Raw genomic sequence first — 27,460 nt, forward strand, 5'->3', positions numbered from 1 at the left:
CCTGCTACCAAGGGGGATGAATAAGAAAGGAAGGTGTGGACTGGGACTGTCAAAGGACTGGAAGAGTCCCCCTTCACTCCTTTGCAGCAAGGGGAGAAGACCACACATACAATACTTACCCTGGGAAGAGGAGGCAAAGAATGGTGTCTTCTTTTTTTGTTACCCTGGAAAGGAAGATGTTTTTTATTTGCCCAGAGGGTCAGTCATCTAACCGGCTCAAGGGAGACCATTTTAAGTGAGGAAAGTGAGGCAGCAGCTGCACCCACAGGCTGGGAGGTGAGGCATACTTTCAAACCCTCATAGCTCCATCCATTCTGCTTGTTGAGTCAAATAAGAGCTGGGGACAAGTACCAGATCCCACAGGAAGAACTAAGTACTGCAGAGGATCAGTCCTTTGATGATTGCAGTTGTCACTTGGTTCAGTATTCTGTTATGTTACAATTTCCCATATTCAACATCTTCTGCGAAAAAAGCAGGAGTTGTGCTTTTTCACCTAAACGCCAATAATAAACGCTCATATATGATGGAAAGTTTGAAAAATCAGATCAATAAAGAGAATTTTGGTGAGAGGTGGGAGACAGTGGCTTGAGTCCTTTATTCTATCGCTTCCAGAACTTGATCTCTGAACCATCTATTGAAGAAGATTGAGAGGTGACTAACAAGTACTAAACTAACAGGTACTAAAGGGATCTTTAATCTAGTGGAGAAAAGCATAACAAAATCCAGTAGCTGAAAGCTGAAGTCAAATTCCAATTCAAATTGGAAATAAGGCATAAAATATGTAACAGGGAAGGTCATTAATCACTGGAACAAACTACGAATGGAAGTGGTGATTCTCCATCTTTTGGGGACTTCAGATCAAGTCTAGATGACATTCTGAACGACATGCTTTAGTCAAACACAAATTATTGGGTTCAGTATGGGGTGGCTGGATGAAATGTAATGGTCTAAGAGGTCATTCTAGATGATCTAATGATCCCCTGCGACCTTAGACTATATAGATCTATTTTTACATGTAGCATGAACTATATCATTCTAAAGGATGTGCACAATATAGGTGTTCTAAAGATAATCATCTTCACAAATACTCATCAAAGGAGATTTATTAGCAACATTTTGGGGTCATTACAATATACCAGGTTGCACCAATTTACCTATTAGTAAAAATAGGAAACCTGGGGGAGGAAGGACATCTTCCTGTACCCTCACTAATAAGTATGCACCTTTGACATTTACCATCAAAATCTTCTGGACACCTTCCCAGATGCAAACTAAACTATTGCGCATGGCACTGGTAAAGGGAATAGAAAATGTGTATGCTATTCAACTGTTGAAAGGAGGGAAATGCTGAAGAATACATAAGCATAAACTCAAGCCAAGAAAGATGAACTGAAGGGAGGAGAATTTTCTTTATGCAACATGTAATTTTACTATTGAATGAAACATTGATACAACCTGCAAGCACAGCAGGAAAATATTTTTAAAAACTCAGACAACCCAAGGCTTAAATAGAAAGGGCAATAGCTAGGTACTAATAGCTGGATAGATTTGCTTCACGATCTTTTTCTATGCCTGGATATTAATGGAATGTTAAATGCCCAAACTTCAAAGGTGCTGAGCACAAGCTACTCCCAGTGAATTCAAGAGAAAGTGTAGGTGGTCTGGTCCTCTCAAGATCAGGCCCCACATTTCTATTAAAGGGAGGTATTGATGATTGTACTGAAGTTTCTTTAGTCTTAGATGTTGTGTAATTAGCCACCCAAAGCAATCATTGTTTTTTAAAAATTCTTTGGGTAGCCAGTGTAACATCAAAAACCCTAGTCCACTGGTAGATGATTTCAGTTAATAAACTCTAATGTGTACAGAGAATACTTAACAACTTAAGTGACTTTTGTGTCTAGAGAGGATAAAAAAAGTAATTATAGAGAGTACCAGTGGCTGGGTTCATTGAGGTTATTCAGTTCAGTTAAATCTTGTTTAAATTATTTCAATCAAATAAAATCATAGTGTCTTAAAAAGCAAACATCAGTGAAAAAAGGGAGCATCCTGCAGAGCAAAGAGAAACTTCACAAACATTACTTTGAGTAACTGAAACTTATTTCCCAGCATCTTCTGGTTGTATACATGTTTGGGGAGGAAAAAATAAAATTGAACACGGTTGTTGGTGTTTAACTTACTCCCTGCTAGTCTTCATCAGTTTTACTACCAAACTCTAATGATATTCCACTGTCAATGGACATACCTGATACATCCAGAAGCACATTGGGCAGCACACAGTAGATTATGATCACACCACATAGTGTCCTATATAAATATGGTTACTAAACAAAACAAAGCCATTTTTATTTTTAATAGAAATCACAGCAGGGATTCTATTTATACAACCAATTCTGATCTCCAATTGAGATGCATATTCCTCAAAAAAAAAAAAAAAAAAAAGAATGAAAGCTCATTCTAACCTACTATACTTTAATATGATTTCAGTCAATTTATTTTGTCTATCCTCTAATGAAATGTTAAGATTTCTGAAGCATTTATGGATAAAATAATGTACTTTAGGAAACTGCATATGTTACATCTCATATGAATTTGTTTAATCTATATTTTTATAAGAAAGAAGCAAATGTATTGCAGCGTGAGCATCTCGAAGGCACTACCAAGGAAGAGCTTGCTTTCAATTTAAATGAAATAGCTGGTTGCTAGGAGCTGTGCTCAAGGACCAAAGATATACAATAGGCAGTAAACAGGATGAAGTCTGGGAATGAAGGACAGTATGTGAATTAACTGTTCAGATCATTTTAATACTTTCACAATTTCAGTTTCACTAGTCTCTCAAACTACAAAAACATGTATCACGTCATCATTAATTTTCAGCAGTTCATCTAATAATTTTACATTCAACACTGTTTCAAAACTAATTCCAAAATGAGGTTTCTTTATTCTGAGAAAGATCAAGTTTCAGTTAATTAAGTGAAAATATTTTGTAATTAAACTAATCCCTAATTGCATAGCTCAATTAACAATTCAATGTTGATAGCCTAATCCAGTTCACTCCTATCTGTTTTTGTTTTCATGAGTTTAATTTGATGCTCTCCTAATTACACAGGATAAATATTTGTTTATGAATTAAATGAGTTAAGCCATATTCTAGCTTCTCCAAGAAATAAACAAAAAGCATCACAAATCTATTGTCATCAGAACCCATTTTTTAACATAAATGATAATTGGGATGATCAAAACCATATAAGAGTTCCATATATGAAGACTGAAAATCAGTCATACTGGCATAATTCCAATGTAGTTATTGATGGAGAAAAGTTGGTCCTATGTAAATATAACACTTAATATAACAATGAATGCATGGAAAAATCTTTGCAGTCATGATTTTGTGCTAGACATATTTGAAGAAAGTACCATTTGTATTACTAAATGCTTAATTTGGAGATGGATAAACTTTTTGACATTTTTTAAAATGGCTTTAAAAAAGACTGAAAAAATTGTCTGCAGTCAAAATTGTTCATATTTTGTAAAAATGTCCATGATATCATTATTAATATTTTATTGAAAATTTTATTGGGATTTTTCATTTACCAAAAAGCATTTTTAAATTAAAAACCAATACTCTCATAAAAATTACATTAATCATAACCAGCTCCTATTTCTCTATTTAGATACTGAAACATACAAATCCCTCCACTGTTTCACTAAAAGCCTCACCTTCCGGAATACATTAAAACATTATTAACAACTTTAGAAATTTCTACTTTGAGACTGTGAAGTATCACTTTTTTCTGATTTGGTATTTCCACAAAGTTTGAATCAAAATGAAATCTGTCTATGATGATGTGATTCTCAGTCTTAAAAGAGAGGGAATTCAAATCTAGACTATGACACAAAATATCACAGTGTTTTGCAGTATTAGATCAAACAGGCAGTGCCAGAGCTCGTTATGATTTACAGAAAGCTCCAATCAGCAGACTTGAACACAAAATCTCCAGAACCAAATGAATGAAGAAAGCGTTACCTATTAATCAAAAGTAAGCCTCTTGATAAAATTATAGTTATACTGGAAAGACTTGAGACTACTAGAAAACTTTTTTGTATTATTCTAATCCTTCCTAAACTCTCAGAGCTCTCATAAAGACTAGAATAATCAAAGTAAATAGAATGGGCCAGATGCTGACCCTGCCTTTGCCCAGTGACCAGAGTGCTACTATGAGAGCCTATGTGCACGGTAAGAATTTCAAAAACCCAGGCTAGCATTTAGTTGGTGCAGGAGCAGTGCCAGGGTGGTGAAAGCTACCCAGTACTAACTCTTCCCCCTGCCCTGTGCAGAGACATATGTGGATGGTGGGGCTGCTGGCAGGAGAGAGCATGGGCATAATGCTCCACACAGCAGTTACTGTGGACTGTGTTTAGGGATACTGGCATAAGATGGAGCTGCCCCAGGAGTTGCTGTAACATATAAGGGGCTATACATGGCATGAGTTCAGGCAAAATGTGGGTTTAAAGCAACCTTTGTCTCTCTTCTTCCTGGGCTGGACCTTTTAGACCTGGACTTCATCGCTCAGGAAGCTCAGCACAGAATCAAACAATTTTTATTTATTAATAGGGAATATTACAAGCAACATCCAGAATTAATACAACACTGAAATTATATATTTCCATTTCTAGACATCTAGTCAGTTGGAATTTTGTTACAAAAGACTGTAATTAACCTTATTAACTTTTCAATCAAGTATCTTTTGTACCGCTATTCCTTTCTTCTAAAGGAACAACTTCTCTAGATGATACTAGTATTGCTTCCAACTATTTATCAGATGGCATCAGCTTCCCTCTCCTCAAATAATATGTGTATCTCATATGGTCCAAAAATAATTCTTCTGAAGGATTTGTCTCACCACTTTCGGATGGATATATCTCTGGAATTCAAGGATTAGCAACGTGCCTGCCTTCATTTAATGTCTTTACTAATGCTATGGCTGGAACAGTAAATCTCATATTAAATACTTACATAATATTAAATTGGAAGGAATTGGAAACACTTGTGCGGACAAAGCTCATTGGAACCATGAGGTTGGAAAGATGATTGAGAAACATCAAAATGAGATTCTTAGTGGAAAAAATTCCAAGTTATTGAATTATGTCTGGGGGGAAATAATCAAATCCATATATTCAATAGATGGGAGATACTTGGAACGCAGAATTAAAAAACAAAACCAACAAACAAACAATAAAAAAGAAATCCTCAAAACACCTAGGAGTGAGGAGCAGCAAGGTAGACAGGTTTTTGCAATGCATCAGGTGGAAAATACGTAGTTTTTCATACAGTCCCAAACATCATGAGCTTGAATCAGAGAGGAGACAGTCCATCTCTATAGGCCCAGACCTAGACCAAATGGCGCCCCAGGTGAGGAGAATCTTCGGCAACCCCACCACATTTGTTGAACTTTGGAATATCTTATTTTTATTGCATTTGTAGCCCATTTCACGACTTTGATGCATGATTTGCATGCATGATTTATCCCTGTCATATACGATGATTAATTTGCATGCTCGAATCCATACATCTGTATTTATTCATGCTATATATAAGCAAATAAAAATTTATTTCCTCTAAGCTTATAGAAACTTTTTAATGTCAGAATAACTGAAATGTATTCACCTCATTCTATTTTCCCTTTTGTTACTAACAACAAAAACAGCAGCCCAAGCCTAGCTCCTGGCTTGCCTGCTCCTAAATCTGGCCCTGCATCTCTATGCAGCACTTATGAGATCACAGAATGAATACTCCAGCCAATTATTGGCACCTCTTTTTGAATATTAGGGAAGATTAAAGAAAGTGAAGTACCAGAATGTGATAGCCCCTCTCTATGCAGAGCCACCCCACCCCAAGAGGGACTGAGCTTCAAGGAACCACAGAGATTCTCAGTGCATAGGAAGGGGGTGTTCATTCCGTGCAAAAAGGGAAACTGGGACATAAATATCACGGGGAGGCTAAAAACAAGGGCTATTATAGTTTTTCAAGAAAAGTGCACAAGACCTCTGTGGATACTCAAAAATCTACAAAAATCTCAGGGTAATCTGCTCACTTAAAGTGCTGAACCCTCCTGCTATTTCTCTGTGAGCAAGCACAATTCCCCAGAAGAATAAGGTGTAGATGCCTCTGGAGCTTAGTAGCTAAGATCACCTCCTTGTTGAGGTAACAGTAGCTCTTTTGGGGGGGGGGGAGGGGGGAACTCTTCTGCGGCTTCTGCTTCTTTTTATGGTCTCAGTTGTTCATGTGGTTTCTTGATCTGCTGCCTTCTTACTAAAGAACAAGAAAGGTTTAGAAGTTTCTTCCACGTGAAAGGAAAAATTGAAAACAAGGGTAAGTTAATTGTGAATAGGTATGTCTGGGCATAAACCATCCCTACTCTTGCTTTTTAACAACCATTTTTAGTAAAAACAGAGGCAACATTTATTCTCTCAGAAACAGGGATACTTTGATCATTATGTAGAGCATGGACCAAATACTTTTTAACCTTTTCCTGTAATGAGAAGTTAAACCTTGCAATATGATCCTTGTAATTACTCATTTAGACTGAGACATAAAAGCTAGACCGGATTTTCTTTACTAGGGCACCAATACCCTTCATTGATCTCCCAGGGGGAACATAGCAGGCAGCTGCATGGTCTGAAGAAAATCCTACATATTTAAATAATGTTACTGAAACAGCCAAATGGACAGTGGGGAATTGTCTTTAAACTGTCTTTAAACTTGCTTTCAAATTATTTAAAAGCTGTAACTGACATAGTTATCAGATTTGGGGTTGATTCTAGAGCTGAGAATCTAAAACACAGTGATAAAACGTTACAGGGCAAAATTAGTTTATTAATAGAACATAAGGTCAAAAATAATTTGTATTTCTGTTAAATCAAATAGTTAAAAATTAACTATTGAATTACCTCTCTCTGTATGTGTAGATTATATACACACAGATTTATATTTTGTCAGACAGGTCAATGGTATAACACTAAGTTTCATTATTCACTCCCATTTGCCAACTACGTGAGGGTCAAAAAGAAATAAATATGTCAGGCTCTGGGTTCTAGGTTGTTAGGCCTGGTGATTGGAACAATGGTTGAAAGCAGATGTAGGGTCAGGGGCAGACCGAAGGCAGCACTGAAACTTGGATTTGGGGACAGGCTGTGGGTCAGATCTGGAGTCAGAATCCATAGAGAAGCCAAATCAGGATGTAGTCAGGAAGCAGGTTGAAGGTTGAAGATGGGTTGGAGTCAGTCCAAAGGTCTGGGTGTCAGGAGGCTGGAGCAGGTCTGGAACAGGGCCAGGAACGGGGCTGGAGCAGGGTCAGAATAGAGCATGAACAAGGCTGAGGCAGGCTGGAACAAGGCTTGGGCAAGACTGGGGCAGGAACAGGACAGGAACTGTCTAGAGCAGTGAATCTTAACCTGGGGTGCATGTACCCCCTGGGGGTGTGAGATGCCCTTTCTGGGGGTGTGAGACATGCCAGATTTTTTTAGAAGGTAAACTATTGAAAACACAAATTAAGCACAGGCACGTAAGTACAACTACTTTGTTTAATCAAACCTATGTATTTATCAACATTATACTTTTTTTAATGATTACTGTAATATACAAACAAAAAATATATCTAGGTTTAAAGAAGTGACCTACTTCAATGATTTTTGATAAGGGGTGCGAGAACATATTTTGAGGCTGCAGTAAAGGTTAAGAACCACTGGTCTAGAGGGATTGCAACACCGTGAGGTAGCAGGTGAATTCCTAGCCAAGTGGTGCTGTTTCATAGACTAACTTACAGCTCTGGTGGTGAGGGTGAAATACCTGTGTCTTGGGATCATGTGATCTGGGCCCTGCACAGTGATAAGCTGCTATAGCATCCATGGGGGATGGATAACTGCAGGCTCTGCTGGAAGGGTGACTCATTGTAGCTGAGTGCTTTGCCTCACAACGTCACTTGATACATTATTAGAACATTCTGAGACATTACAGTGATGAAGGTGGAATAAGATATCATATGGAATAGAATAAAACTGAACACAAACTTTCAAAAACCCACTATGTTTGTACAAAATGTGACACCAATGAAATGACAACATACATTCAGAGTTTCATTTCTATTTAAAGCTTCCTTATGAGAAATATTTCATCAGCATTTTAGGTACCAATTTAAATAATAGTTTCCAATACTTAAACAATAAGTTGGGGACCCTCCAGTTAAGAATTATACAAATATTTGGTCGATAAAGAGAGGAGCAGAACTCCCATCCAAAATGTCTGTTAATAAAGAAAGTAATTGTGTCTCTTCTTTAACATTTCTCTTCTAGAAATATTATTATTCACTACAGAGATTTCATATCCTCAAATAGAACATAGACAGAGAGAAACAATACAAATAAAACTTTCTGATAGAGTGAATTGCAAATCTTCATACTAAAATTAACAATTAATAGAGATGACCTAGAACAAGGATCCAGAGTAGCAGCCGTGAAGTGGGCTGTAGTCCACGAAAGCTTATGCTCTAATAAATTTGTTAGTCTCTAAGGTGCCACAAGTACTCCTGTTCTTTTTTCTAGAACAAGGAGAAAATCAAGCCCCCTAAGTCTCCTACTGATACAATAACCATCTCCAAAAATATAAAAGGAGCATGATTCCAAATTTTATAAAAACTTGACACAAAGACCTCTAAAAAAGAAGGATTGGAATAAACAAAGTGATTCCTCTCACTGCCAGAGAATGGCTTTTTAAAATTAGTTTCCTTTTAAACAAGCCAAAAAAGAAAAAAGCTATATTTAGTTACTAACTGCTTAGATTTTGGATGGAACATTGTAAGGGGGGAAATAGTCAATCTGTAGGCCTCAGCTACTTGGAGAAGTTACATAAGTGATCCCCCTTCCTGAGATTGACAAGCAGCTTGTGTCTACACATAAAAGAGCTTCAATTGATTGTAAGGGAGGCAGCAATCAGTATAGCTTTCCTTAAATTTCTGTCGGGGTAAAGTAATGTGGTAGGCGGAAGCTGTGCAGATTCAGTCAATGGTGTGCCAATGTGGATGAATATACTGGCCCAAATGCATCAATTCAGTTCACAGAGCTGACTGCTCCCTCAGTGGTTGAACTTCTCTAATTTGCCAGCTGACAGTATCTGCTTTGTCCCTCATCTATGTGCCCCACTCAGAAAAGCCCTCTGACACCCCACCGAGCTCTACAGCTACTTGGGTGGTGATCTTTCTGAGGTAGGGTGACCAGATGTCCGGTTTTTAAAGGGACAGTCCCGTTTCTTTGGACATTTTCTTATATCAGCGCCTATTACTCCCCACCCCTGTCCCATTTTTTCACAGTTGCTATCTGGTAACCCTAATCTGAGGGTATGACTACACAGCAAAGAAAAACCTGTTTCTGGCCCATGCCAGCTGAATCCAGCTGAACTCAGACTGCGGGGCTCTTTCATTGCTGTGCAGACTTCCAGACTTGGGCTGGAGCTCAGGCTCTAGGATCCTGTAGGGTGGAAGGGTTCCAGAGCTTGGGCTCCAGCCTAAAACTGGAAGTCTACACAGCAAGTAAAGAGCCCCATGGCCTGAACCCCACAAGCCTGAGTCAGCTGGCATGGGCCAGACACAGGCTTTTCTTTGCTGTGTAGAAATACCCTGAGACTGTAGTGTGTGTCCCTCAATAGTACTCTCACTCTCCCCTGTCATGCATCCTCCTGTATGCTGCGTTCCAGGAATGCCCACAACTCTTCTCCACCCATGCAGCAGGAAATGCATGCTTACACAGGTCTACAGGAACTGATGTTCTGTCAGAACCAGTGTAAGGCAGCCAAAATATAGACACAAAGCCACCAAAAGAATGAGTCAAATGAATGCTCTAATGTACATAAAGCCTTAGAATCTTAAAATTTCTTTGACATGGTAACAAACCTTGTGGATAGAGGGCAAACAGTAGATATGATATATCTTGACTTTAGTAATACATCTGATTCTGTACCGAGAAGTCTGAAGGAATGCCTAACATAGTGAATGCTAATGGAAAGGGGGTAGGTTTAGAAGATAAAATACAAAAAGAACAAGTTAAAAATCACTTAGAAAAGTTAGATGCCTACAAGTCACCAGGGCCTGATGAAATGCATCCTAGAATACTCAAGGAGCTAATAGAGGAGGTATCTGAGCCTCTAGCTATTATCTTTGGAAAATCAAGGGAGATGGGAGAGATTCCAGAAGACTGGAAAAGGGCAAATATAGTGCCCATCTATAAAAAGGGAAATAAAAACAACCCAGGAAACTACAGACCAGTTAGTTTAAACTTCTGTGCCAGGGAAGATAATGGAGCAATCAGTTTCACACATACTGAATGGGAAGAGACTGTCTAGGAAGGAGTACGGCAGAAAGGGATCTAGGGGTTTTAGTGGACCACAAGTTAAATATGAGTCAACAGTGTGATGCTATAAAAAAAGCAAACATGATTCTGGGATGTATTAATAGGTGTGTTGTGAGCAAGACACGAGAAGTCATTCTTCCGCTCTACTCTGTGCTGGTTAGGCCTCAACTGGAGTATTGTGTCCTGTTCTGGGACCGTATTTCAAGAAAGATGTGGAGAAATTGGAGAGGCTCCAGAGAAGAGCAACAAGAATGATTAAAGGTCTTGAGAACATGATCTATGAAGGAAGGCTGAAATAATTTGGTTTGTTTAGTTTGGAAAAGAGAAGACTGAGAGTGGACATGATAGCAGTTTTCAGGTATCTAAAAGGGTGTCATAAGGAGAAGGGAGAAAACTTGTTCACCACATCCTCTAAGGATAGAACAAGAAGCAATGGGCTTAAACTGCAGCAAGGGAGGTTTAGGTTGGACATTAGGAAAAAAGTTCCTAACTGTCATGGTGGTTAAACACTGGAATAAATTGACTCGGAAGGTTGTGGAATCTCCATCTCTGGAGATATTTAAGAGTAGGTTAGATAAATGTCTATCAGGGATGGACTAGACAGTATTTGATCCTGCCATGAGGGCAGGGGACTGGACTCGATGACCTCTCGAGGTCCCTTCCAGTCCTAGAATCTATGAATCTATAAAGACACCATGGAAATACAGCCTAGATCAGTGGTGGGCAACCTGTGGCAACAGGCCGCACACGGCCCATCAGGGTAATCCACTGACAGGCCGCCAGACAGTTTGTTTACATTTACATGGCCACCAGTAGCTCTCAGTGGCTGTGGATTGCCATTCCTGGCCAATGGGCCAATGGGAGCTGTGGGAAGTGGCATCCATGCTGCTTCCCACAGCTCCCATTGTCTGAGAACGATGAACTGCGGCCACTGGGAGCTGCGGGTGGCTGTGAAAATGTAAACAAACTATCTGGCGACCCACCAGCAAATTACCCCGATGGGCCGCAGTTTGCCCATCACTGGCCTAGATGATGCTACTATAAAGTGGATGAATAACTGGTTGGAAAACTGTTCCCAAAGAGTAGTTATCAGAGGTTCACAGTCAAGCAGTAAGGGTATATCGAGTGGGGTCCCACAGGGATTGCTTCTAGGTCAGGTTCTGTTCAATACCTTCATCAATGATCTAGATAATGGCATAGAGTACACTTATAAAATTTGTAGATGATAACAAGCTGAGAGGGGTTACAAGAGCTTTGGAGGATAGGATTCAAATTCAAAATGATCTGGACAAACTGGAGAAATGGTCTGAAGTAAAAAGGATGAGATTCAATAAGGATAAATACAAAGTACTCTACTTAGGAAGAAACAATCAGTTGCACACATACAAAATGGGAAATTACTACTTAGGAAAGAGTACTGCAGAAAGGGATCTGGGGGTCATAGTGAATCACAGGCTAAATATGAATCAACAGTGTAACTCTACTGGAAAAAAAGTGAACATCATTCTGGGATATATTAGCAAGAATGCTGTAAGCAAGACATGAGAAGTAATTCTTCCATTCTCCTGTGTGCAAACAAGGCCTCAGCTGGAGTACTGTGTCCAGGTCTGGGCACCATATTTCTGGAAAGATATAGACAAATTGGAGAAAGTCCAGAGGAGAGCAACAAAAAATGATTAAAGGTCTAGAAAACAAGACCTATGAAGGAAGCTTGAAAAATTTGGGTTTGTTTAGTCTGCAGAGAAGACTGAGGGGGGCATGATAACAGTTTTCAAGTACATAATAGGTTATTACAAGGAGGAAGGTGAAAAATTACTGACCTTAGCCTCTGAGGATAGGACAAGAAACAATGGACTTAAATTGCAGCAAGGGATTTTTAGGTTAGACATTAGGAAAAACTTCCTAACTGTCAGAGTGGTTAAGCACTGGAACAAATTGCCTAGGGAGGTTGTAGAATCTCCATCATTGGACCTTTTTTTTATGAACAGATTAGACAAACATGCCAGGAATGGTCTAGTTATTATACAGTCCTGCCTTGAGTGCAGGGGACTAGACTAGATGACTTATTGAGGTCCCTTCCAGTCCTGCACTTCTACGAAAATGGAAAATCTACACTAAATGGACTTGTGAGAAATTCGGGAGTGTATTTAATAGGTGAAAAAAAGGAAAATATATCTTTAGAAACAAAGGGGGCAAACCATGTGTTACATTCCAAGTTCATAACAATGGCGTGGGATAAAAAAAGGTGGGGTTTACAATAGTGATGGGGATGTCTGCTAAGAACACAGTAAAAAGTGTAACTGAAACCTTGCTCCAAATATATACAACTACCTACTCAGATCAAAGAGCCAGTTTGTTCCACAACTATAATGCCCTGCTGCATTATAAACATGGAAAGAGACCTCTCCCAATTTCATAGAAGATGTTAACCTTTCTAATGTAATTTGCAGTCTATTATCAGCCCAGATAAACTTTGTAAAATCTTTGACATCTCTAACAAACAAATTTAGCAGTAATGTTTGACATTTGTACAAAAGATGGGGAAATAGTGCATTTAAATAGAATGCAGATCATACTGGGTAAAAATTTCAGAAGCACTAGATTTAGGATCTTAAATCCCACTGACTCTCAATGAAACTTAGGCTCCTAAATCATTTAGCTGTTATGAAATTTTTTACCCTATATCAATTACCATCAGAACTTTAAAGAAAAACACCTCCATAGATAAAATAAAGAATATGAGACACAGGACAAACCACACAGGTGCCATGTGCCAACCTGCAAAATACAGAGGAGAATATATGTATAGTTATTCTCACTTCTATATATACTGAACACCTGGGTTGAGAGTTGCAAAGCCACATAGGGGATTAATTTGAATGGATCACAGTTCAAAATACAGACCCTGGACTTCAGAAAAGCAGACTTTGACTCCCTTAGGGAACTGATGGGCAGGATCCCCTGGGATGAGGGGGCAGGGAGTCCAGGAGAGCTGGCTGTATTTTAAAGACACCTTATTGATGGTGCAGGAACAAACCATCCTGAAGTGCAGAAAGAATAGCAAATAGCTTGGCTTAACAGTGAAATATTTGGAGAGCTTAAACTCAGAAAGGAAGCTTACAAGAAGTGGAAATTTGGACAGATGACTAGGGAGGAGTATAAAAATATTGCTAGAGCATGCAGGGATATAATCAGGATGTCCAAGGCACAATTGGAGTTGCAGCTAGCAAGGGATGTGAAGGATAACAAGAAAAGTTTCTACAGGTATGTTAGCAACAAGAAGAAGGTCAGGGAAAGTGTGGGACCCTTACCGAATGAGGGAGGCAACCTAGTGACAGATGATGTGGAAAAAGCTGAAGTACTCGATGCTTTTTTTGCCTCGGTCTTCACAGACAAGGTCAGCTCCCAGACTGCTGCGCTGGACAGCACGCTATGGGGAGGAGGTGAGCAGCCCTCAGTCGTGAAAGAACACGTTAAGGACTATTTAGAAAAGCTGGATGTTCACATGTCCATGGGTCCAGAACTAATGCATCCAAGGGTGCTGAGGGAGTTGGCTGATGTGATTTCAGAGCCACTGGCCATTATCTTTGAAAATTCGTGGTGACTGGGGGAGGTCACGGAGAATTGGAAAAAGGCAAATTTAGCAAATATAGAAAAAGGCAAATAATTGGAAAAAGGCAAATATAATAGGAAAAAGGCAAATATGACTGTTCCTGATCATCTTCCTCTCCTCCAAGTGCTTCAAAATGGATTCCTTGAGGACCTGCTCCATGATTTTGCCAAGGACTCAAGTGAGGCTGACCATTCTGTACTTCCCCGAGTTCTCTTTCTTCCCATATTTAAAAAAGGGAAGAAAGAGAACTGGGGGAACTACAGAACAGTCAGCCTCACTTAAGTCCCCGGCAAAATCATGGAGCAGGTCCTCAAGGAATCCATTTTGAAGCACTCGGAGGAGAGGAAGGTGATCAGGAGAGGCTGAAGGGGTTATTTAGTCCGGAGAAGAGAAGAGGTATTTGATAGCAGCCTTCAACTACCTGAAGGGGGGTTCCAAAGAGGATGGAGCTAGGCTGTTCTCAGTGGTGGCAGATGACAGAACAAGAAGCAATGGTCTCAAGTTGTAGTAGGAGAGGTCTAGGTTGGATATTAGGAAACACTATTTCACTAGGAGGGTGGTGAAGCACTGGAATGGGTTACCTAGGGAGGTGTTGGAATCTCTATCCTTAGAAGTTTTTAATGCCCGGCTTGACAAAGCCTTGGCTGGGATGATTTAGTTGGTGTTGGTCTTGCTTTGAGCAGGGGATTGTAATAGATGACGTCCTGAGGACTCTTCCAACCCTAATATTCTATGATTCTATGAGTACTTTCTCCACATATGAGTTTGGCACATCTGAGCAAATGCTTTTTCCACATCCTGGAAAGCCACTGTGGCCCCCACAAGCCCCCAAACCTCAGATACTATGGTAATAAAGGCCTTTTATGTACTTAAGGTAGATGGATGCCCTGTATTAAATCTGGGAAGAAGGCCTTACACACTCCCCCTGTCAAACACTTAGTGAGTATATAAAGAAGGGTCATATTTTCTAAAGCACCTAAGTGACTTAGGAGCCTACGTTTCATTTTTGAAAGTGACTTAGGCTCTTTAAGAACTTAAGTTCAATTCACTTCCAATGATACTCAGACTTCTATGTGCCAAATCATTTTTGAAAATGGGACTTAGACCAAGTCACTTATATTCTTTTGAAAATTTCACCCAAGGTCTTTGTGCCAAAGGGCTTACAATCTATTAGACAATAATTCATTCTGAGCATGTTCTCTCCCCTAAAATATTCTCTAAATCCCAAGTGTTTTAGGGCTTATCTACATTTGAAATACTACAGCAATGCAGCTGTGCCACTATAGCACTTCAGTGAAGACACTACCTATGCTGATGGGAGGTGTTTTCTCATCGGCATAAGTAATCCATGTCCCCAAGAAGTAGTAGGTAGGTCGATGGAAGAATTCTTCCATTGACCTAGCACTGTCTCCCCTCTAATTTATGGCTATTTAACTACACCTCTCAGCTGTATGGATTTTTCATCCCCCTCAGTGACGTAGTTAAGCAGACTTAATTTTCTAGTTTAGACCAGGTCTTATTCAAGTGATTTCAAATCTAAGTTTAATTTAGTCTGCTCTCTTGTCCCATGTAGTATACAATTTAACTATTCATGAACATATTAAGGTATCTCTCTCCAAAACAGATAAACTCTGAAACATATTCAGAGTTAATAATGAAGAACAACTCCTACTACTCTGTTCATCCCGTGTGCCAAAGTTAGACAATTGTTAAACACAAACACACACATAGAGAGCAAGAAAGAATAGGCACAAGACAAAAGAAACTTCCCCTTCTCCCAGATGAAGAAGCCACCAAATATTAGCTAACAGAAAGTCATTACAAATATAATCAATAAACTTGTTATACTTGTTTTTTTCCACTAGCCCATGATTTATGGGCTATAAAGCCTCAAATTAAATTAAACTCCCCATTTACCAAAAAAGTACGTATTAGAAAAGGAAGCAATAACAATGAAAACCTGATTAAGACTTTGAGGTCCAAGAGTAGTTACTGTATTAGTAAGACAAGTTGAGTGAGTTAATATCTTTTATTGGACCAGCTTCTGCTGGTGAAAGAGATATTAGTAGCAGATATATCTTAAAAATATTAAATGACGTTAGGGTAAAAAAGTGCAACAGTGGAAAGGACATGGGGAGGGAAGGGAAAATGAGAAGAGGGAGAGTGGGAAGATGAACAAGAGAAGGAAGAAAGTCACAAAGAGGGTAGGGAAATATTGACAATGGACAGAAGAACAGGATTATGAAAGAGAGAGAAAGAGAGAGAGAGAGAGAGAGGAATCAAACGAGAAGGAGAGAAAGGAATTTCCCATATTTAAATTATTCCAATTTAGTTTGTTTGTTTATACACACATGCACATTCCATCTTCTCCTCACTGTAGGTGTATTTTGTTTTGTTAATGTAACACAATGCATAAGTCCACTCACTCTGGTATAAATCAGAAGTAGCTCCCTTAAAACCAGTGGAATTACACTGGTGAAAGTGAGAGGAAAATCAGGTCCAACAAATTCAGCAGCTATCTTCCCCTGAAAGGAACCAAGCAAAGACCTAAGGTCCAGATACTGAAAATCCCATAGGTGCCTATTAGCACCTTTAGGCACCTAAATAGCTCTAAAAATATGGCCCTAACTGAAATATACCCCATTCCAGAAATACCTACCTCAAGTGTTCAAAAATCATGAGCCATAAGATTTTTTGGAGGGATTTGAGAGTTCTTTTTATTTTACTTATGGTTTTTTCAACTTTGTAGGAGTTGCATTTTCAAGCTCTTTCTGCAACCAGGAGGGCTAGAAATTTATTATTTTTAACATGACAGCTGAGATTCTCCAGGAAATAACATGACGCCATGAGTTTAGGCTTTAAATAAAACAAGAGTCATGACAAAAATCAGGAGAGTTGTCAAATATTACTTTCCTCCTGAGAAATACAATCCTCCAGTCATCTCTGCCTTTGTATAAGCTCAAGACAAGTGATTAACCTTGCAACCTGCCATGGAGGACATCAAATTGAGACTATATTGGAGCAAAGGTGGGAGTGAATTCGAAGATCAAAGTGGTTTCAGGAGCATGCTTTGCTGGTAGCTCTCTCTCTATTAAATTAAATCAAGAGAGCTCAGCTTGAGCTTCTCTTCTGGGTGCAACTGCAACAGTATTGTGTGAGAAGAGAGACTGTCTCTCAGTTAGGCAGGTTCCAAGCCATTTACCACTTTAAGTCAAAACTAATATAATAAATTGCACCTGCAACCAAATATTGATCATGGACCACCTAATATAATGTACTAGTGAAGAAGTAACACACTTGACAAGCACGTTGCCACATTCTTCATCAGTTTCCATTTTTGAGTGGATTTAATGTGTAACTCCAAAGGAAGCACTATGCAGTAGTCTCATTTAATTGCCTGATTAGCCCTCTTAGGTTCTAATGTACTATTATGGTACTCTGACAAGCACTGATGAAACACATAGCGTCTTCAGCAGGCTCCAGACCCAGAAGAATTGTCATGTGACCTTAGTAGAAATGCTACTTACATCACCGCCTTAGTAAAGAGAAATAAGGCTGTTCAGAAGAGTCCAAAACCAGTGAACAGTAGTCTTCACCTGTGGGATTTGATAATTCAAGTGAATCAACTGAACAAAACTCTTCTTAAGGCCAGAAGATAACCAGATCTGGAAGAGTGATGACAGTGACTCATCTGACACTTTAATTTGTTGAGAATATTAATTCTCGTTAATGACTTTTTGTATAGAAAAGAAAGGAGATGTTAGAATGTGTGTACAGTTTCTTGAAAATGGTAGCAGGAGGGGGTTAAATAAAGAATACACATTATTTATTCTTTATTAAAATAAGGAATAAAGAATGAAAATAAAGTTCCTTTTTTCAGCGTTAGAAGAAAGATTCTTTTTTAAGATTCTTTTATTATTTTCATGGCAGAAATCCCCAACCTAAATGGCAAAGCCCTTATACTAGAGTGAAACAAAGGATTTTACAGTGAGATGAATGCCTACTAAATTATTTAGGCATGTGCAGAAACCTGACTGCTGCTTTGAGAGAGTACTGTAGATCTTTCCTGGAAAATAGATCCCTAAGAGACATCCATTTGAAATTCATCCAGCAGGTCCAGGGTTGAGAGAAAGACTTGAATCACAAGAAAAATGTACATTCTATGTTAAAGCATGTACATGTACCATAGTTTTCTAATGTTAAAATAGCATAAATTCAAGCAGGGAGGGAACAAGTCAAAGGACTGGATAACTAAAAGCCAATGAGCTGGAAATGGATAACTTTCCCATCTCTGTCGTTTGACTCAATTTTAGATGAGGAAAAGACTGCAATTATCTATATAATGTAATTTCTACAAGACAAGCTTTAGCTTTTCTGTTTGATAATTTACTGAATTTTTATGCCCCAGAAAATGAGCAGCTAACAGCTCTGGACAGTATTGGCCACCACCATGAACATTTCCCCACACAGATTTCCCAGTGCACCTTAATCCTACCATTCAGCAGCCCCAGCCATCCTAATTGTGAGAATGTTCTAGAACAAAGATTGCTAATCATGCCATTTGTGATGTGGGAAACAGAGAGTAGCACAAGACTAATAGAATCATGACATCCAGTAACCTACATTTATTCCTGGTCTTCTGGCTCAGGAATTAAAGTTAGTGGACAACATTCATCTTTTCAAAGATGATTTAGTGTAAAAACAAGTTTTAGAATATCTAAATCAAAATTAGATTAGGTTAAGATATCTCTCTCAATGAGATATCTTAATTAGAAATGCAAAAACAGAGGGCAGTTTACTGTTTATAGCAACTCAAAGATTTAACACCAAAGAGCTAAGGAACAGTAGAATATCAACAACTTTTCTAAAAGAAGCAGCATTTCAGTGCTCATTGGATGCATTAAAACTTGTCAGGGCTCTGCCATCACCTAAGGTCTCCAAGGACATTGACTTTTCAGAAACTCAAGGGTAGAACAAAACACCACACTTCACATACTCTATCTTTAGAAATACATGGGGAAGATTACTGATAACCACTCCTTCCTGTAGCTGATGACATAGTTTAATACTAGCTATCCCAAAATCATATCATCTGTGGGTTGAAGATGGTATTATATGTGTCCCATGAAATGAGGAGGAATAGGTGTTAGGGTCAGAGATTACTGCAGCCAATAGACCAGAGCAGTGGCTGCAGGGCTACTCTGTTTCTCCAATAAATGGGGAGGGATGATTAACCCCTGTAAGGGAACTGAGCTGCTGGGGCAATGAGGGAGGGCACAGCAGGACAGAACCATTATGAGATTCAAGGATCTCAGGGGAACTACTACATTTAGAGGTGAGCCCCACATCCTATTCTGAGTGTTGGGGGAAGCAAGTCATGCCCCTAAATGGGGCAACAGGTAGGAATTCTTTGGGGGTTTAAGTGAAGATTTCCTTTCCTAGAGGGAAGGGCTTTAGATTACCACCTCCCACCCCAGTGTTTTTCTCCATAGAAGAGATTGCTCATGGTCCATGGTAATTATAATGATTTCCAAAGTAGGAAATGATCCAGGTAATAATTGCAGTTAATCAATTAGTAATGCCAATTTTTCAGGGAAAAAACATCTAGGGTCCAGTCCTGCATTCCTCCTCCACACAGATATGGGATTTTTTGAGTGCATGAAGAAAGCAGGACTGGGACATTAGAGAATAAAAGAACCATGAGTAATAAGCAGTGTGTTTACAAAGTACAGATTCATGTTTATGATAACAGTGCAATTACATATCATACCACAGAAGGGTGAGGTAATAATAGTCCCCCTCTCTACTTCTTTTTTTTTTTTTGTGTGTGTGACCAAAAGTGGAAGCCTGAATTCAATTTTAGAATGATTAGCAGAAAAGATGCTGACAAATGAGAGGGAAGTCACAGAAGAGCAACAAATATGATAAGAGGGTGAGGTGATTCACAAAAAGCTCAAACCCTTCATTTTGAAGGCACTTGTGTGGGTAAACAAGGCAACCCAGAGGAGGCTGTGTTTTCCTTCACTTTATTTGGTTGGTTTGTGGATGAGCTTCTGATGACAAATATGCCCATGGATATTTACTGAATACTTGATGGTTTGCCACAAGAATGGACACAGGTTAATCAGAGAATATATTCTTAGCAAAGATTTATTTTCCAAGGCTTCACTTTACAACTAACTTGAAACACTAATTGATAAAAATAACCTTTTTCAGTTTGTTGGTTTTATTTCCAAGTTGGTAAACCATGTTTCTGAAATGACTGATTACAGTTTGTGGAAAATCTAATCAAATGATGCCCTGATCTCAGGAGAAGACATCCTTCAAATATGATGTATACCTACTTACAGCTTTAGAGATTTCATGCACATATATGCAAGATAATAAATTGCAAGAGACTATGGTTCCTTAATACAACTTCTTTATTTTTCCTTATATTCTTTTTCATTTGTAGTCTCATTATTCTCCAGCTCCATTTATTCAAATGATCCAAGTTCACTTTGATTGGTAGTATGTCTTACCCATTTAGCAAATATAAAGTTATATGATTTTAATTAATCTCAGAAAGGTTTATGTTTCTCAACAACATAAATCAAATGCATTATCAAAGTTTTCTAAACATAATTGAACAGAGCTAATATCTTTGTAAAATATGTTTTGCCATAATTAACAGGTTATCATTAGCCTTTCTGCAAGATAAACTTGTGCTTTGTCCAGGTCATAGCTCTATGTATCACGAATATACTGAGTGGTTTCAACATTAAAAGGGGACATGCATTGTTTTATTGTAATATTTGCATCTGTGATAACAATAGCAATTTCTAGATATTTTATTTTGCATCAAACCTGGGGCTGGTGACATCAGTAGTGATATTTTGCTTAATAGTTTTAATTCACTAAAATAATTCAGTGTTTATTACTGAATTTGAAAAAAAAAAAGTCTGACCATCAACCAGTCACAATAAATATGTAAATCCACAGGATTTTTTTGAATGATTTCCAGTGTTTATATTTCTGTGATTAATTAAGCATATACTAATGGCATAGTATTGTGTACTGCTGTGCTAACACTTAATAAAAGGCCAATAAAAACTAAGTAGTTTTCAAGACACACTGTTAAGTCATTGTTTTGAGGTCTGAAAATGAATACTACCTAAGCCTACATATCCTACACTCCTTCATACTTGTAGTTAATTATGACTACTATGATACTATTGTGTTTATTTAATTCTGAGTTGTTTGTCTTGCACAGAGATTTTATTCAGTCATACATATTAAACATCTAAAAAAGCTGTCCTGATAAATAATTTAATATGGAACAAAATACTGCTTTCTTTGCTCACGTTGTCTTCAGGTCAGGCTTGGTCAGAGGAGTCCATGAAAGTGTTCTCCACTGGAACTGGACTACCAGAGAATAAAGGGTCTACTTAAGTGGAGAAATGTGGAGAAACAGGGATACTATGTGTACTGTTATAGCCTCTCACTGATCACCCAGCATTTTCCGATTTAGGACAAACCGCACAACTTATTTCCCCATGTGGGAGGTCTAAACCTCACTATAAATGTTAAATACTTACATAGCCACCATTACTATACTATCAGAGTGACACACAATCGTTGATGATTTTACCCTCACAACACCCCAATGAGGTAGGGGAGGATGGGAAACTGAGGCAAAGAAACTCACTGAATGTCCTACTTCTGTAGTGGATCTGGGAATTAAATCCAGATTTCCTGAATCCCAGGCTAGTACCCTAACCATTCTTGCTCCATTCAATCCATCAGCAAGTAGAATGGGGAAAACTCTATGAGAAATCTTCACATGGAAGAAATCTCTCACATGGGACTTACTGTGGGAGGAGGTAATCCAGCCCAGCATAATTACATCTGGAGGAGATAATCATAGTATACCCCCAAACCATATAAAACATTCAAATTTGGAACTCAGACTAGGGGTCTCCATGGCTTTGACTGAATTATGCTTTCGTTTTTTTGTGTTCCTTAAAATCTTAAGCCAAAATGGAACCAATAGTAGGTGTGTATATATGTGTGATTGTTGGGGATAAACTAATAAAGATCTAAACTAAAGCAAAGGGTTACATGCCACTATGCAAAACTGTTAAATTTCACACAGTTCTAATTATGTGGTACCAAGAAATCCCCATTGTTACCTTAGCCTGTAGATATCATATGTGCCGGTCCTTATATACTTATACTGAAGAATAAATAAAAACTATTGGTGCATCAGTTCTAGTATTCTGCCTCCCCCCGTGACTAATACCTTATATTTTCCTGAGACAGACTGGGCCAATGAATAACAATGTTGTCAACTCATGTGATTTTATCATGAGTTTCACAATATTTGGTGTTCTTTCTCAAACCACCAGCTCCTAGATTCATGCAATTATGTGAAAATCTCACCTTCAATTTAAAAAAAAAAAAATTGCTAGAGCCACCCTCCCTCCCAGATACTAGCTAACAAATATGGATATTCAAGTTATCTACTATGAAAACTCAGTAATTAATCTCTCTACTTGACTCTTGGAGGTAAAAAGAACATTTTAAACAAAATAAAAATGAAAAATATACAATGATGTGAAAACAGAATAAAATGCTGACGACAATATAAAATTGATAAGGGTTCACAAATACTTTGTAATTATAGCTGCCTATTTGATTAAACAACTGCCCGAGTTTCATAAACCAAAACAAAATGCAATTTTAATTAAATTAATTGAAAGGAGAAAGCTCTTCTGGTCTATTGAATACACAATGCCATTAATCAAAGACCATTCCACTTGAGCTTTACATTTTTGTCTTTTTTAACTCATTCAAATGTTGAACAGTAGATAAACAACTGACTGAGGAAGCCAGGCACCACAGAGAGGTGCTATGATTTTTTGATGGTTGGATGAGTGAAGTAAAAAGGAATGGCTTTTAACTCCAAAAAGGCAAGATTCCGGAGGGTGTAGGTTTGTGGTATCCAGATGACTAGGTGGCAATGTGGAAGTGGTGCCACCTACCACTCCTGTCACATTTACTATTAAGTTTGAAGTTTTACCCAACTGCTGATATCAAGGATAACCGGGGTGATGTTGTGCTGGGAAAGTGGAGTGGGATACAATAAGCTATAAACAGCTCTCCACACTTTCTGGAGAAGCTTTATTACATAAGAACACAAGAATGGCCATACTGGGTAAGACCAAAGGTCCATCTAGCCCAGTATCCTGTCTTCCGACAGTGGCCAATGCCAGGTGCATCAGAGGGAATGAACAGAGCAGGTAATCATCAAGTAATACATCCCCTGTTGCCCATTCCCACGTTCTGGCAAACAAAGGCTAGGGACACCTAATTAACTCTTTATTAAACACCAAATGATAATGTTTTTAACCATTTTGGCATGGACACTGGTTCTTATGGGCATTACCTCATCCAGAAGACTTGTTTACAGAATAAAAGGTAATCTTGAACATTTTCGTAATATATTGGATATGTTCTCAAACCACATTTAGCCAAAACAAACTATATAATTTTCACCAAAACCTTCCTCCAGCCTCCAGTAGTATATTTAGCCTACTTCCCTCTTGCTCTTGATTTTACCTTCTTTTTTTCTTCATGTTAGTTTGTCAGTTAAAAAACAAACAAACTAGCAATGCTATGCTAGAGCAGTAACCCCCGACAACTGGGAAAGACACTTGGGGACATAATCCAACACAGTTTTATGCCATGCTGTTCCTTAACATCGTTCTGTATCCCTAATCTCACTATTTTTTTTCTTGTTAGAAAGATGTTGCTTCCTACAGGTTATTCAGGAATCTGTAGTTCTCAGGGCCTATATGGTAAGGAAAGCCTGACACTATATTAGGTTTAAACTTAGCTTTGATTTGTAAACATGTATTTTGAAGGCTATACATGTAGCTTGTTTTTTTATAAAAAACAAACAAAAAAAACCCTTTCATTATTAAGTAATAAAACCCACTGATTAATAACTAATACTAATAGTCTAATTTTCCAATCCTGTATGTGCTGAATGCCTCCAGCAAAGTGCTGAACATTGCAGGTTTCATACACTTCAGTGGGAATTGATGAATTCACTGTTTAAACTGTTTCATTTTTATATCTGTCAGTTTACACAGTGAAAACAGAACAAACTGTTTCATTGTTTTTCGTTTTACACTTCAAAGCAACCTCACATTTGGATTCCTATGCACTAGCACAATGTTACAATGTTCAGGTTGCTGTTGCTGCTGAGGAAAATACATTTATTTTGCTTTAATGAAAGAGCTTCCATTAAAATAAAAATTAATTAACACTAATTAAAACTCTTCTATTTTATCTGAAATTTTGTAAAAATTTGATTTTGTTTTACAAAACATACTTTGGTTCAAATTTGAATATACATAACCACTTCAAAAGCCTTGTCAAGGGAGTCACAGGAAGTTAAAGACAAAACCAGAAATAATTTTCTGATTCTCAGTCTCATACTTTAATAAACCATGCAAGCATTAGGAAAAGCAAGAATAAGCCAAAAGCCTTCCACATCTTTTATGAAGCACGTGTCAAGCATCTGATCAAAACAGAGTGCCTCATAAGGATCTTGCAAGGGATGTGCACTCACTCAGATCCAATCCTTCCAACAGGGGTGCTTCATAGCACTCTGGCAGTGATGGGATTGCCCTTTTGGATACTTATTCCCCTTTCAGAGTTTTGGGGAACAGGCAAACAAGTCAGTAGCAGCAAGTGGAATTGAACAAAGGAAAAAGAAACATACAGGTAGCCCCAGCCAAGACAATGGCTTCTCCTCCTTGGGCCATAGTTCAACAACTCAAAGTCCATAGATTCTCCAGCAAAAAAAATATAGGATGCAGTCTCCCACCTTTGATCATAGGGGACCTGCTTTCTTTTTAGGAAAGTATGTGGGCTTTGTTTGCTACCAGGCTTCTTCCTGGGAGCTGGAAAACTCAGCAGTCTGCTTTCCCCACCATAAGAGACACCCCTTTTTCTGCCATAAGGCCTGATATTGAGTCTGAAAAAATGACTGCTGCTGCTGGGTGTACATGCCATGTCCAGTTTAACACTGGTATTATTACTACTAGCTGGGCTGTCATGACAGTTACAAAATTGCATATTCCTTTAGATGCACTCACTATGCCATCCCTAATCTTCCTGTATCAGGGGGTAGCCGTGTTAGTCTGTATCTACAAAAACAACAAGGAGTCTGGTGGCACCTTAAAGACTAACAGATTTATTTGGGCATAAGCTTTCATGGGTAAAAACCTCACTTCTCCAGATGTTCACTTACTGGCTTTTGTATGTTACCATTTCTGATGTCCGATTTGTGTCCATTTATTCTTTTGCGGAGGGACTGTCTGGTTTGGCCAATGTACATGTCAGAGGGGCATTGCTGGCACATGATGGAATATATAACATTAGTAGATGTGCAGGTGAATGAGCCCTTGATGGTGTGGCTGATGTGGTTGGGTCCTCTGATGGTGTTGCCAGAGTAGATATGGGGACAGAGTAGGCAACGAGGTTTGCTACAGGGATTGGTTCCTGGGTTGGTGTTTCTGTGGTGTGGTGTGTAGTTGCTGGTGAGTATTTGCTTCAGGTTGGGGGATTGTCTGTATGCGAGGACTGGCCTGCCTCCCAAGGTCTGTGAGAGTGAGGGATCATTTTTCAGGATAGGTTGTAGATCGTGGATAATGCGCTGGATTAAGACTCTGTATACCATCTTGCCACTTCCTGAGCTGAGTTTCTCCTCCCAAATGCCTCCTCCACTTCTGGCATAACTGGAAGATGCAGCATGGTGTGGCTACTTCCACCCAGAGCAGCCCCTTAATTCTTTCCAGACTGATGAAGGGTTTATACATCTCATCACAGCATATAACAATGCATTTGTTTAAATATCTACAATCTACTATTTAGGGAGAGTACATTTCTTTGGATATTAGTAGATTAATTGTTTTTTTCATTATCATCCTCCTCCTCATGGTAAAAATTGGGCAAGTTGATTTTGTGTTTGTCTGACAAATTTTACAACAGTTTTACAAGGCTGAATTAAAAGAAAAGCAGTCATATAATAATTTTCTCTTGTTTTCACAAATTGTAACTAGGTTATTTTGCATATATTATCTTAAGACATAAAAATAACATCATATGTTGGGAATTCAGTCAAAATCCTACATATTCATAATGGATTAGAATGATAGTTGCTGTGACAATCAGAAAATCTGAATTCCAGTTTTGTGGTTTAAACCTTGTGATGTCAAATGGAACTGATCACTTGAGTGTAGTTATTGAAGCATAGGTGTTTGAAGGTTTGGCATGTTGTAGTGATATTTAAATCTCTATACAACATGAATTTAGGATTGGGTGTTTTGCAGGGAGGAGGGTAGAAGTGGAGTTTTGCTATTAATTTTCTTGTATGATCAGAAACACATACTCAATGCATTTTGATCAGAGATGTGAATATATGAATTGTCTGCAATCCATTTCCTTTTAGACTACAGCAATTTATTTTCTTTCTTGAAGTACAATTAAAGGAAGAAATTACACTGGGAAGCAGGAAGGGATCTATTGTTGATCATTTCCAATTCCATGCATGTGCTGAAAGCAGAGAAGGATGCATAGCTCCAATACAAGTGCCTAGAAGAACCCAATAGGAAGAATATTTAGAACAGGCTCAGGAGGAGTTATTTCTGCTCCTATTGAAGTCAATGACAAACTCCCATTGACTTCAGTGGGATCTAGATCACTGTCCTAACTGCTTGAAATCATCATTAAGAGTAGGGAATTATGAGAGTCTCAGACACCTCTGAAAAGAAGCTAATCAAATCACAACACAGGAAAGGAAAGTTTATGTTTATCCTATCAGATTCAGGCAGATGATGGGAGCCAGGAGTGCATAAAAGTTATTAAGGATGGGTGTGACATCTGTAGCCTTTTAGCTACATAGTAGTGTTGTATCAGCCTTTACCTCCTCAAAAAGAGCTTGTATAAACAAACTGTGGGTGTATTTTATGGATTTAGAGGAAAGGAAACTTTTGCAACCCTACAGAGCCTATGAATATTAAATTTTGATATTAACTCACAGATTTAAGGAAACTATTTTCCCAGTTTTATGAGAAAAAAAGAATAAATGCAGAATTCAGTGAGACACGTGACCTGATTCAGATAGTAAGGGATTTTTGCCCTTCCTCACTGGGAACCCTCTGAAAATCCAGGAGACTGATTATTTTACACACTGGTTGGTGTAACTGTAGCTGTATCAGGCTTGACTACAGGCAAGATTTCCTGAGAAAAGCAAATCAATCATTGACTAGGAGAACTGCTAGTGGCGGGGGGGAAGGGGGGGTAACACATACAACTTATATGGCAGGGTTTGGGGTTTTTTTTGCTGACAAGGTAGAAGCCGTTGGATATGAACTAAGCAACACTGCAGTTTTCAGT

This window comes from Chrysemys picta, chromosome 3 (assembly GCF_011386835.1).
Source record: "Chrysemys picta bellii isolate R12L10 chromosome 3, ASM1138683v2, whole genome shotgun sequence".
Classification (NCBI taxonomy): domain Eukaryota; kingdom Metazoa; phylum Chordata; order Testudines; family Emydidae; genus Chrysemys; species Chrysemys picta.